At 45.1% G+C, this 10,155-nt stretch overlaps 1 long non-coding RNA gene across 1 annotated transcript in view; it reads left to right on the forward strand.

Moving 5' to 3' along the window:
* The window catches only part of LOC134966073 (uncharacterized), a 185,741-nt gene extending 175,922 nt beyond the window's left edge, over nucleotides 1-9,819 (forward strand). The window contains exon 10 of the long non-coding RNA XR_010188587.1: nucleotides 6,478-9,819. This is a non-coding gene — a long non-coding RNA (uncharacterized LOC134966073). The remainder of the gene's footprint in view (nucleotides 1-6,477) is intronic.
* Nucleotides 9,820-10,155: the final 336 nt, after the last annotated feature.

Raw genomic sequence — 10,155 nt, forward strand, 5'->3', positions numbered from 1 at the left:
ATCTCTTCAGCCTTTCAGGTCCCGTAATTGACATCAGACACCCGCCCTGCAAACACCTCCACATGCCTCACCACTCCCAGAAAACGCTCAGTTGACACCCAGATCCGCTTCCCTGCTGTCAATCTTCTTGCGGGCTCCTCTGCAATGGCTTCCCTTGCTGTTCTTGTCGCCGCCTGTCAACAACGCGCCTGCGCATTGCCGCCCATGCGCATGCGCAGTTGTGACCCATTCGCCCGGCTGCGAAAAATTGCAGCGTGCAAACCGGTCGGAATAACCCCCCATGTGCACTGCAGGGGGGGACAGATATAACATGTGCAGAGAGAGTTAGATTTGGGTGGGGTGTGTTCAAACTGCAGTCTAAATTACAGTGTAAAAATATAGCAGCCAGTATTTACCCTGCACAGAAACAAAATAACCCACCCAAATCTAAATCTCTCTGCACATGTTATATCTGCCTCCCCCCTGCAGTGCACATGGGTTTGTCCATTAGCTAACAACTTTGCTGCTGCGATTAGATCTGAAATAAGCCCTATTTCTCTATCGTCCTAGTGGATGCTGGGGTTCCTGAAAGGACCATGGGGAATAGCGGCTCCGCAGGAGACAGGGCACAAAAAGCAAAGCTTTAGGATCAGGTGGTGTGCACTGGCTCCTCCCCCTATGACCCTCCTCCAAGCCAGTTAGATTTTGTGCCCGGCCGAGAAGGGTGCAATCTAGGTGGCTCTCCTAAAGAGCTGCTTAGGAAAGTTTAGCTTAGGTTTTTTATTTTACAGTGAGTCCTGCTGGCAACAGGATCACTACAACGAGGGACTTAGGGGAGAAGAAGTGAACTCACCTGCGTGCAGGATGGATTGGCTTCTTGGCTACTGGACATCAGCTCCAGAGGGACGATCACAGGTACAGCCTGGAGGGTCACCGGAGCCTTGCCGCCGGCCCCCTTGCAGATGCTGAAGTAAGAAGAGGTCCAGAATCGGCGGCAGAAGACTCCTCAGTCTTCTAAAGGTAGCGCACAGCACTGCAGCTGTGCGCCATTTTCCTCTCAGCACACTTCACACGGCAGTCACTGAGGGTGCAGGGCGCTGGGAGGGGGGCGCCCTGGGAGGCAAATGAATACCTATTTTGGCTAAAAATACCTCACATATAGCCTCCGGAGGCTATATGGAGATATTTAACCCCTGCCAGAATCCGTTAAGAGCGGGAGACGAGGCCGCCAAAAAAGGGGCGGGGCCTATCTCCTCAGCACACAGCGCCATTTTCCCTCACAGAAAGGCTGGAGGGAAGGCTCCCAGGCTCTCCCCTGCACTGCACTACAGAAACAGGGTTAAAACAGAGAGGGGGGGCACTAATTTGGCGATATGCTTATATATATATTAAGATGCTATAAGGGAAAACACTTATATAAGGTTGTCCCTATATAATTATAGCGTTTTTGGTGTGTGCTGGCAAACTCTCCCTCTGTCTCTCCAAAGGGCTAGTGGGTCCTGTCCTCTATCAGAGCATTCCCTGTGTGTGTGCTGTGTGTCGGTACGTGTGTGTCGACAGGTAGGAGGACGATGTTGGTGAGGAGGCGGAGCAATTGCCTGTAATGGTGATGTCACTCTCTAGGGAGTCGACACCGGAATGGATGGCTTATTTAGGAAATTACGTGATAATGTCAACACGCTGCAAGGTCGGTTGACGACATGAGACGGCCGACAAACAATTAGTACGGTCCAGACGTCTCAAAAACACCGTCAAGGGTTTTAAAACGCCCGTTTACTTTAGTCGGTCGACACAGACACAGACAGGGACACTGAATCCAGTGTCGACGGTGAATAAACAAACGTATTCCTTATTAGGGCCACACGTTAAAGGCAATGAAGGAGGTGTTACGTATTTCTGATACTACAAGTACCACAAAAGAGGGTATTATGTGGGATGTGAAAAAACTACCATAGTTTTTCCTGAATCAGATAAATTAAATAAAGTGTGTGATGATGCGTGGGTTCCCCCCGATAGAAAATTATGGGCGGTATACCCTTTCCCGCCAGAAGTTAGGGCGCGTTGGGAAACACCCCTTAAGGTGGATAAGGCGCTCACACGCTTATCAAAACAAGTGGCGGTACCGTCTATAGATAGGGCCGTCCTCAAGGACCAGCTGACAAGGCTGGAAAATATAATAAAAAGTATATACACACATACTGGTGTTATACTGCGGCCAGCGATCGCCTCAGCCTGGATGTGCAGAGCTAGGGTGGCTTGGTCGGATTCCCTGACTAAAAATATTGATACCCTTGACAGGGACAGTATTTTATTGACTATAGAGCATTTCTATATATGCGAGATGCACAGAGGGATATTTGCACTCTGGCATCATGAATAAACGCGATGTCCATAACTGCCAGAAGATGTTATGGACACGACAGTGGTCAGGTGATGCAGATTCCAAACGGCACAGTATGGCCGTATAAAGGAAGAGGACTTGTTTGGGGTCGGTCCATCGGACCTGGTGGTCACGGCAACTGCTGGAAAATCCACCGTTTTTTACCCTAAGTCACATCTCTGCAGAAAAAGACACCGTCTTTTCAGCCTCAGTCCTCTCGTCCCTATAAGATCATATCTGCCCAGGGATAGAGGAAAGGGAAGAAGACTGCAACAGGCAGCCTATTCCCAGGAACAGAAGCGTTCCACCGCGTCTGACAAGTTCTCAGCATGGCGCTGAGACCGTACAGGACCCCTGGATCCTACAAGTAGTATCCCGGGGGTACAGATGGGAATGTCGAGACGTTTCCCCTTCGCAGGCTCCTGAAGTCTGCTTTACCAAGTCTCCCTCCGACAAGGAGGTAGTATGGGAAAAAATTCACAAGCTGTGTTCCCAGCAGGTGACAATTAAATTACCCCTCCTACTACAGAAAAGGGGTATTATTCCACACTATATTGTGGTACTGAAGCCAGAAGGCTAGGTGAGACTTATTCTAAAAAAAAAAAAATTTTTTTTGAACACTTACAAAGGTTCAAATTAAGATGAAGTCACTCAGAGCAGTGATAACGAACCAGGAAGAAGGGGACTATATAGTGTCCCGGGACATCAGGGATGCTTACCTCTATGTCCCAAATTTGCCCTTCTCACTAAGGGTACCTCAGGTTCGTGGTGCAGAACTGTCACTATCAGTTTCAGACGCTGCCGTTTGGATTGTCCACGGCACCCCGGGGTCTTTACCAAGGTAATGGCCGAATTGATGATTCTTCTTCGAAGAAAAGGCGTCTTAATTATCCCTTACTTGGACGATCTCCTGATAGGGGCATAGTCCAGGGAACAGTTGGAGGTCGGAGTAGCACTATCTCGGATACTGCTACAATCAGCACGGGTGGATTCTAAATATTCCAAAATCGCAGCTGATCCCGACGACACGTCTGCTGTGCCTAGGGATGATTCTGGACACAGTCCAGAAAAAGGTGTTTCTCCCGGAAGAGAAAGCCAGGGAGTTATCCGAGCAAGTCAGGAACCTCCTAAAAACAGTGCATCATTGCACAAGGGTCCTGGTAAAAATGGTGGCTTCCTACGAAGCAATTCCATTCGGCAGATTTCACGTAAGAACTTTTCAGTGGGATCTGCTGGACAAATGGTCCGGATCGCATCTTCAGATGCATCAGCGGATAACCCAATATCCAAGGACAAGGGTGTCTCTCCTGTGGTGGTTATAGAGTGCTCATCTTCTAGAGGGCCGCAGATTCGGCATTCAGGATTGGATGCTGGTAACCACGGAGCCCAGCCTGAGAGGCTGGGGAGCAGTCACACAAGGGAAAAATTTCCAGGGAGTGTGATCAAGTATGGAGACTTTTCTCCACATAAATATACTGGAGCTAAGGGTAAATTTATAATGCTCTAAGCTTAGCAAGACCTCTGCTTCAAGGTCAGCCGGTATTGATCCAGTGGGAAAAACATCACGGCAGTCGCCCACGTAAACAGACAGGGCGACACAAGAAGCAGGAGGGCAATGGCAGAAACTGCAAGGACTTTTCGCTGGGCGGAAAATCATGTGATAACACTGTCAGCAGTTTTTCATCCCGGGAATGGAAACTGGGAAGCAGACTTCCTCAGCACGACCTCCACCCGGGAGAGTGGAAACTTCATTGAGAAGTTTTTTCCACATGATTGTAAACCGTTGGGAAATACCAAAGGTGGACATGATGGCGTCCCGTCTGAACAAAAAACGGGACAGGTATTGCGCCAGGTCAAGGGACCCTCAGGCAATAGATGTGGACGTTCTGGTAACACCGTGGGTGTACCAGTCGGTGTATGTGTTCCCTCCTCTGCTTCTCATACCTAAGGTGCTGAGAATTATAAGACGTAGAGGAGTAAGAACTATACTCATGGCTCCGGATTGGCCAAGAAGGACTTGGTACCCGGAACTTCAAGAGATGCTTACAGAGGTCTTATGGCCTCTGCCGCTAAGAAGGGACTTGCTTCAGCAAGTACCATGTCTGTTCCAAGACTTACCGCAGCTGCGTTTGTCGGCATGGCGATGGAAAGCCGGATCCTAAGGGAAAAAAGGCATTCCGGAAGAGGTCATTCCTACCCTGGTCAAAGCCAGAAAGGAGGTGACCGCACAACATTATCACCACGTGTGGCGAAAATTTGTTGCGTGGTGTGAGGCCAGGAAGGCCCCACAAAGAAATTTCAACTCGGTCGTTTCCTGCATTTCCTGCAAACAGGAGTGTCTATGGGCCTCAAATTGGGGTCCATTAAGGTTCAAATTCGGCCCTGTAAATTTTCTTCCAGAAAGAATTGGCTTCAGTTCCTGAAGTCCAGAAGTTTGTCAAGGGAGTATTGCATATACAAACCCCTTTTTTGTGCCTCCAGTGGCACTGTGGGATCTCAACGTAGTTCTGGGATTTCTCAAATCACATTGGTTTAAAACCAGTCAAATATGTGGATTTGCAGCATCTCACATAAAAAGTGACCATGCTCTTGGCCCTGGCCTGGACCAGGCGAGTGTCAAATTGGTGGTTTTTTCTCAAAAAAGCCCATATCTGTTTGTCCATTCGGACAGGGCAGAGCTGCGGACTCGTCCCCAGTTCTCTCCCTAAGGTGGTGTCAGTGTTTCACCTGAACCAGCTTATTGTGGTGCCTTGCACCTACTAGGGACTTGGAGGACTCCAAGTTGCTAGAAGTTGTCAGGGCCCTGAAAATATATTCCAGGACAGCTGGAGTCAGAAAATCTGACTCGCTGTTTATACTGTATGCACCCAACAAGTTGGGTGCGCCTGCTTCTAAGCAGTCGATTGCTCGTTGGATTTGTAACACAATTCAACTTGCACATTCTGAGGCAGGCCTGCCACAGTCTAAATCGGTTAAGGCCCATTCCACAAGGAAGGTGGGCTCATCTTGGGCGGCTGCCCGAGAGGTCTCGGCATTACAACTCTGCCGAGCAGCTACGTGGTCAGGGGAGAACACGTTTGTAAAATTCTACAAATTTGATATCCTGGCAAAAGAGGACCTGGAGTTCTCTCATTCGGTGCTGCAGAGTCATCCGCACTCTCCCGCCCGTTTGGGAGCTTTGGTATAATCCCCATGGTCCTTTCAGGAACCCCAGCATCCACTAGGACGATAGAGAAAATAAGAATTTACTTACCGATAATTCTATTTCTCGGAGTCCGTAGTGGATGCTGGGCGCCCATCCCAAGTGCGGATTATCTGCAATACTTGTACATAGTTACAAAAATCGGGTTATTATTGTTGTGAGCCATCTTTTCAGAGGCTCCGCTGTTATCATACTGTTAACTGGGTTTAGATCACAAGTTGTACGGTGTGATTGGTGTGGCTGGTATGAGTCTTACCCGGGATTCAAAATTCCTCCCTTATTGTGTACGCTCGTCCGGGCACAGTACCTAACTGGCTTGGAGGAGGGTCATAGGGGGAGGAGCCAGTGCACACCACCTGATCCTAAAGCTTTGCTTTTTGTGCCCTGTCTCCTGCGGAGCCGCTATTCCCCATGGTCCTTTCAGGAACCCCAGCATCCACTACGGACTCCGAGAAATAGAATTATCGGTAAGTAAATTCTTATTGTCGCTAGGTTGGCTGTCTAGCAGGGCTGCACGGGTGACGTCACTATCGACAGCAAAATTCACACTTCTGTGAAAAGAAACAATTTACTACATATACTGAATAATATAGCATGTCAATAACATGTTGAATGTTCTGGGCTGATTGAATTATAATATTCAGCCTCACACACTTTCTTGACTCGCACAATTAATTGACCACACATCAGTCAGGTTTGCATTAACGCTTCACTGAGACAGCAATGAAAAAGGTAGTGAATGAATGATTTGATTACTGCTAAGTAGAAAGACTATCACTATTCATTCTTCTGGATCTCTCTGCTGCATTTGAAACCGTTGACCACTCATACAAACATTACAATGCCTAGATCTTCAGGACAGTCCTAATCTGGTTCTCATCTTACTTATCAAATCACTCTTCCATCATTTCTCTAGATCCATCTCCTCTTTGCTTTCTCTATTGGTTGGAGCACTACAAGGCACAGTCTTCTGCTGTTCTCAATCTATACAACGTTTCGTGGACAATTTATCAGATCTTTCAGACATTCAAATCTACCCACATTAGTGAATGTCTTTCCGCCATTTCATCTTGGACTTCAACCCGCCACCTGAAACGCAATCTTTCCAAAACAGAATCAGTAATATTTTCACCAAACAATAACAGTTACAGTATCAACCTGATATCTTTATCGCTGTTGATAACATGACAATTAATCCCAACTCACAAGCTCGCTGCCTTGGTTTCATCCTTGACTCTGAACTGTCTTTGTTCCCCACATTCAGTCTTTTTCCAAATCCTGCTAACATACATTTAAAAAAACATATCTAGAGACTATAACCATATCTTACACAAGACACTGCAAATCTATAATTCATACTTCTACTTGCACATAAGGCTATTAACCAAATGACACCATCATACATCTTTTCGTTTATCTCAAAATGTCTCCCAGTTCTACCTCTCTGCTCCTTGCAAGATATGCGTCTCTCATTCACAGATGGTTAAAGGACGTTTTTTTAAGCTGCCTTTCACTCTGTGGAATGCCTCCTACACACAACAAGACTTTAATCTCCAAACCATCAAGCGTTTCCTGAAAACTCACCTCTTTAGGCAGCTGATCAAATTACTGAACCACCTTCGTAACCTCTATAAGGTATTCTAGCCACTTACATCCTTTCTATACAGGTCACACATAACTTTACATATTTTCTCTTTCTTCACTGATGCATCCTGCTGACATCAGGCCAACATTTAGCTTGACTGTAACATACAGGCCACCAAGAACCTTTGCAATCTGGATGGCCCAATTTCCAGCAATACCCTTGTGTATCAAAGCCTATTTCCCTATAGACTGTAAGCATGTGAGCAGGGCCCTTTTGCCTCTTTGCTTTCTCTACACCAGGGTGCCAGATGTTCATTCTTACACTAAAACAACCACCACAACATATACAAATATTTACATAAATTAATGCATGGATTGGTGGTTTTTCCTTTTACGCTAGTTTGCTCAGGTTATGTTGATTTGTATTCTGGATACAAAGACATGCATCAGAATATTCTACTGTTAAGGGTAGGACTAACTGTGGCAGGGTTTGCTCACCAGAGGCAGAGGTTTTGCTGGGCATGCATCTTTAGTTTTGGAGAGGGTCTAGTGTGCACTTCCACCACATCCAGTGGTGAGCAGGTAATTAGAGGTTCATACAGCAGAAGCAGGTGACATATTGGAGTACAGTAGAGCAAAGTTTTTATTTGAAGGTATTGGAGAAAAACATTATGGAACAGAGGGCCAGGGTGAGTAGAGATATTCAAGAAACCTTACCACTGGCTTGCTGAAGGTCCTGTGGCCATGTATATCCCTGGTCTAAAGATGATGAACTGGAGGAGTCCAGGTATTTGTGTTAAAACATACCAGGAATGGCGGAAGAACTTTTCATTTCCAGAAAAAGAGTTTCCTGTGCAGTATACAAACAGTAAAAAAGCACTGATACTGTAGTATGACTCTCACCATGCATACAGATACTATAGGGAGCATGTGCATGAATGGCAATCATATTTAAATAAATAAGCCCATTTAACCGCAACCACACCTGACATTAAATTAACAGGATTAATATTAAATAGGTCCATTTACCCCATTCAGCCTTAATCTATATATATAAAAATGTATGTATGTATGTATGTATGTTCCAGCAATTTACACCAAACTTGGTACACATATGACTTACAATCTGGAAAAAAATACTGTGGGGGTAAGACACCCCTAGAGGTGGAGGTGGGAAGGAGGTGACATGTAAAAATCCATAGTATTCACTATTCATAGATGAATAGTGATACTCCCAATATTGTTTAAGTACAAGTTCAGCCCCCATCAGCATTAGGGGTGAGAAGGGGTGAAAACTAAAATATCCAAAATGACCGACAGTAGTGTCAAATCCATAGTTTTCGGGGTCGCATTTTGAAAATTCATATGTTCCTTAGACTGTCCGTTAACATATAGGCTATGTATCTTCACGCTTATTCTTGTAGGGGTTGGGTAGTGAACTTAAACTTGAAGATGGGCGCAATGAAAATAGTCTTATTGCGTTAATTCCACGTGGGTGAAGCCGCGGGCAAAAAGCTAGTACTAAATAAATATAATTCACACAATAAATAGGCCAAGTGTCCCCAATAACATTAACATAATCACATTCACATTTAATAAATAGTCCTTCTACCACAACTCGGTCCCACCTGCAAATAATAGTTCCCAGACCATCCCAGCATTAAATCAATACAGTAGTCTTATTACCTCCCTTTAAATTAAGAGCCTTTTCTCTCCCATATAAATTTAAATAAATAGCCTAAAACATTTCCCCACAAATAAATGAATTGCCTCTACCATTTTATTAAAAAGTAAGCAACCTCCAAGGAGTTATTGCCACCTGTTGGCATTGTGCTTCAGCTGTTGGTTTCCCACTCCACATTTGGTGGGACTGTCCAGCCCTACATCCCTTTTGGAATTCGATGATTTGCATTTCTAAAGCAATTGTAGGTGAAGAAGTTAGTACGGAACCTGCTATTTGGCTACTAAATAAGGTTGCTGGACCTGTGTCGGCTTACAAGAAATCAAAATTGAAACATCTCCATTGCATTACCTCAGCAGTTATACTGGTTCATTGGAGGTCTACCGCCCATCCTACCATAACAAAATGGTTCTTTAGATTGGAGTATTATATGTAAATGGAAAACCTTATGTTGTCCGGAGTTGCTAAACTTCGGGAATTCACCACCGTTTGGGGGCCCTTGCTTATGTTCAAGGAAACCCAGACTTATTCCGGCCTCTGGCAAGGTCAATAATCAATCCATTGAATAAATTGCTTACCTCAATTTAGAGGTTCTTAAATGCTGTCCTCAAGGTACCCAACGATCCAGGTTTTAAGATTATCCATGCTTGACCACAGGTGACTTAAGTATCACCTCAGTAAATTTGATTTAACCATTTGTGTTGTGCCATGGATATACCTAAAACCTGGACCATTGGGGTGCCTTGAGGACCGTGTTTGAGAACCTCTGCCTTAATGCCTTCTCAGGTGGCTCCCCCCTCTCTATCCTCTTACAATTCTTCCCTTCTTTCTGCTCTTTCCTTCTTTCTCTTTTTTTTGTCTACACTTATATTTACTGATTGCCCTGAAAGATGATACCTGAGCAGTACTATGTTATGTTTACACGACTTTGTTATTTTTCTATCCATGTGTTAATGTGTTGGCAATGGTGCCATATTTTGTGGGTGTTGATGATTTTGGTAACCTCAATAAAAACTTTTATTGCAAAAAAAAAAAAAAGCAGGCTGCCATTCAAATTAAATTAAGAGGTCCTCATTCCACCCCAGTACAACTCCTTCCATCTGGAGATCGGCTACAATACAGGGTTTCTCTTAAGTGCTGAAGTAAAATTCATTTTGATATATGTCCGCTTCTTAGGATAGAAACAACAGAGGGAGAGAGTGAGAGAACAATCAGTTCTGAGAGGGAAAAAAGGGATACATTTAAAGCTACCGGATATAAGAGCAGACAGCATACAGAAGACCAAGGCAAAATTATCAGTTTAACTGAGCAGTAGGTCCCTAAGCATAG

Source organism: Pseudophryne corroboree, chromosome 10 (genome assembly GCF_028390025.1).
Source record: "Pseudophryne corroboree isolate aPseCor3 chromosome 10, aPseCor3.hap2, whole genome shotgun sequence".
NCBI classification, from domain to species: Eukaryota; Metazoa; Chordata; class Amphibia; order Anura; family Myobatrachidae; genus Pseudophryne; species Pseudophryne corroboree.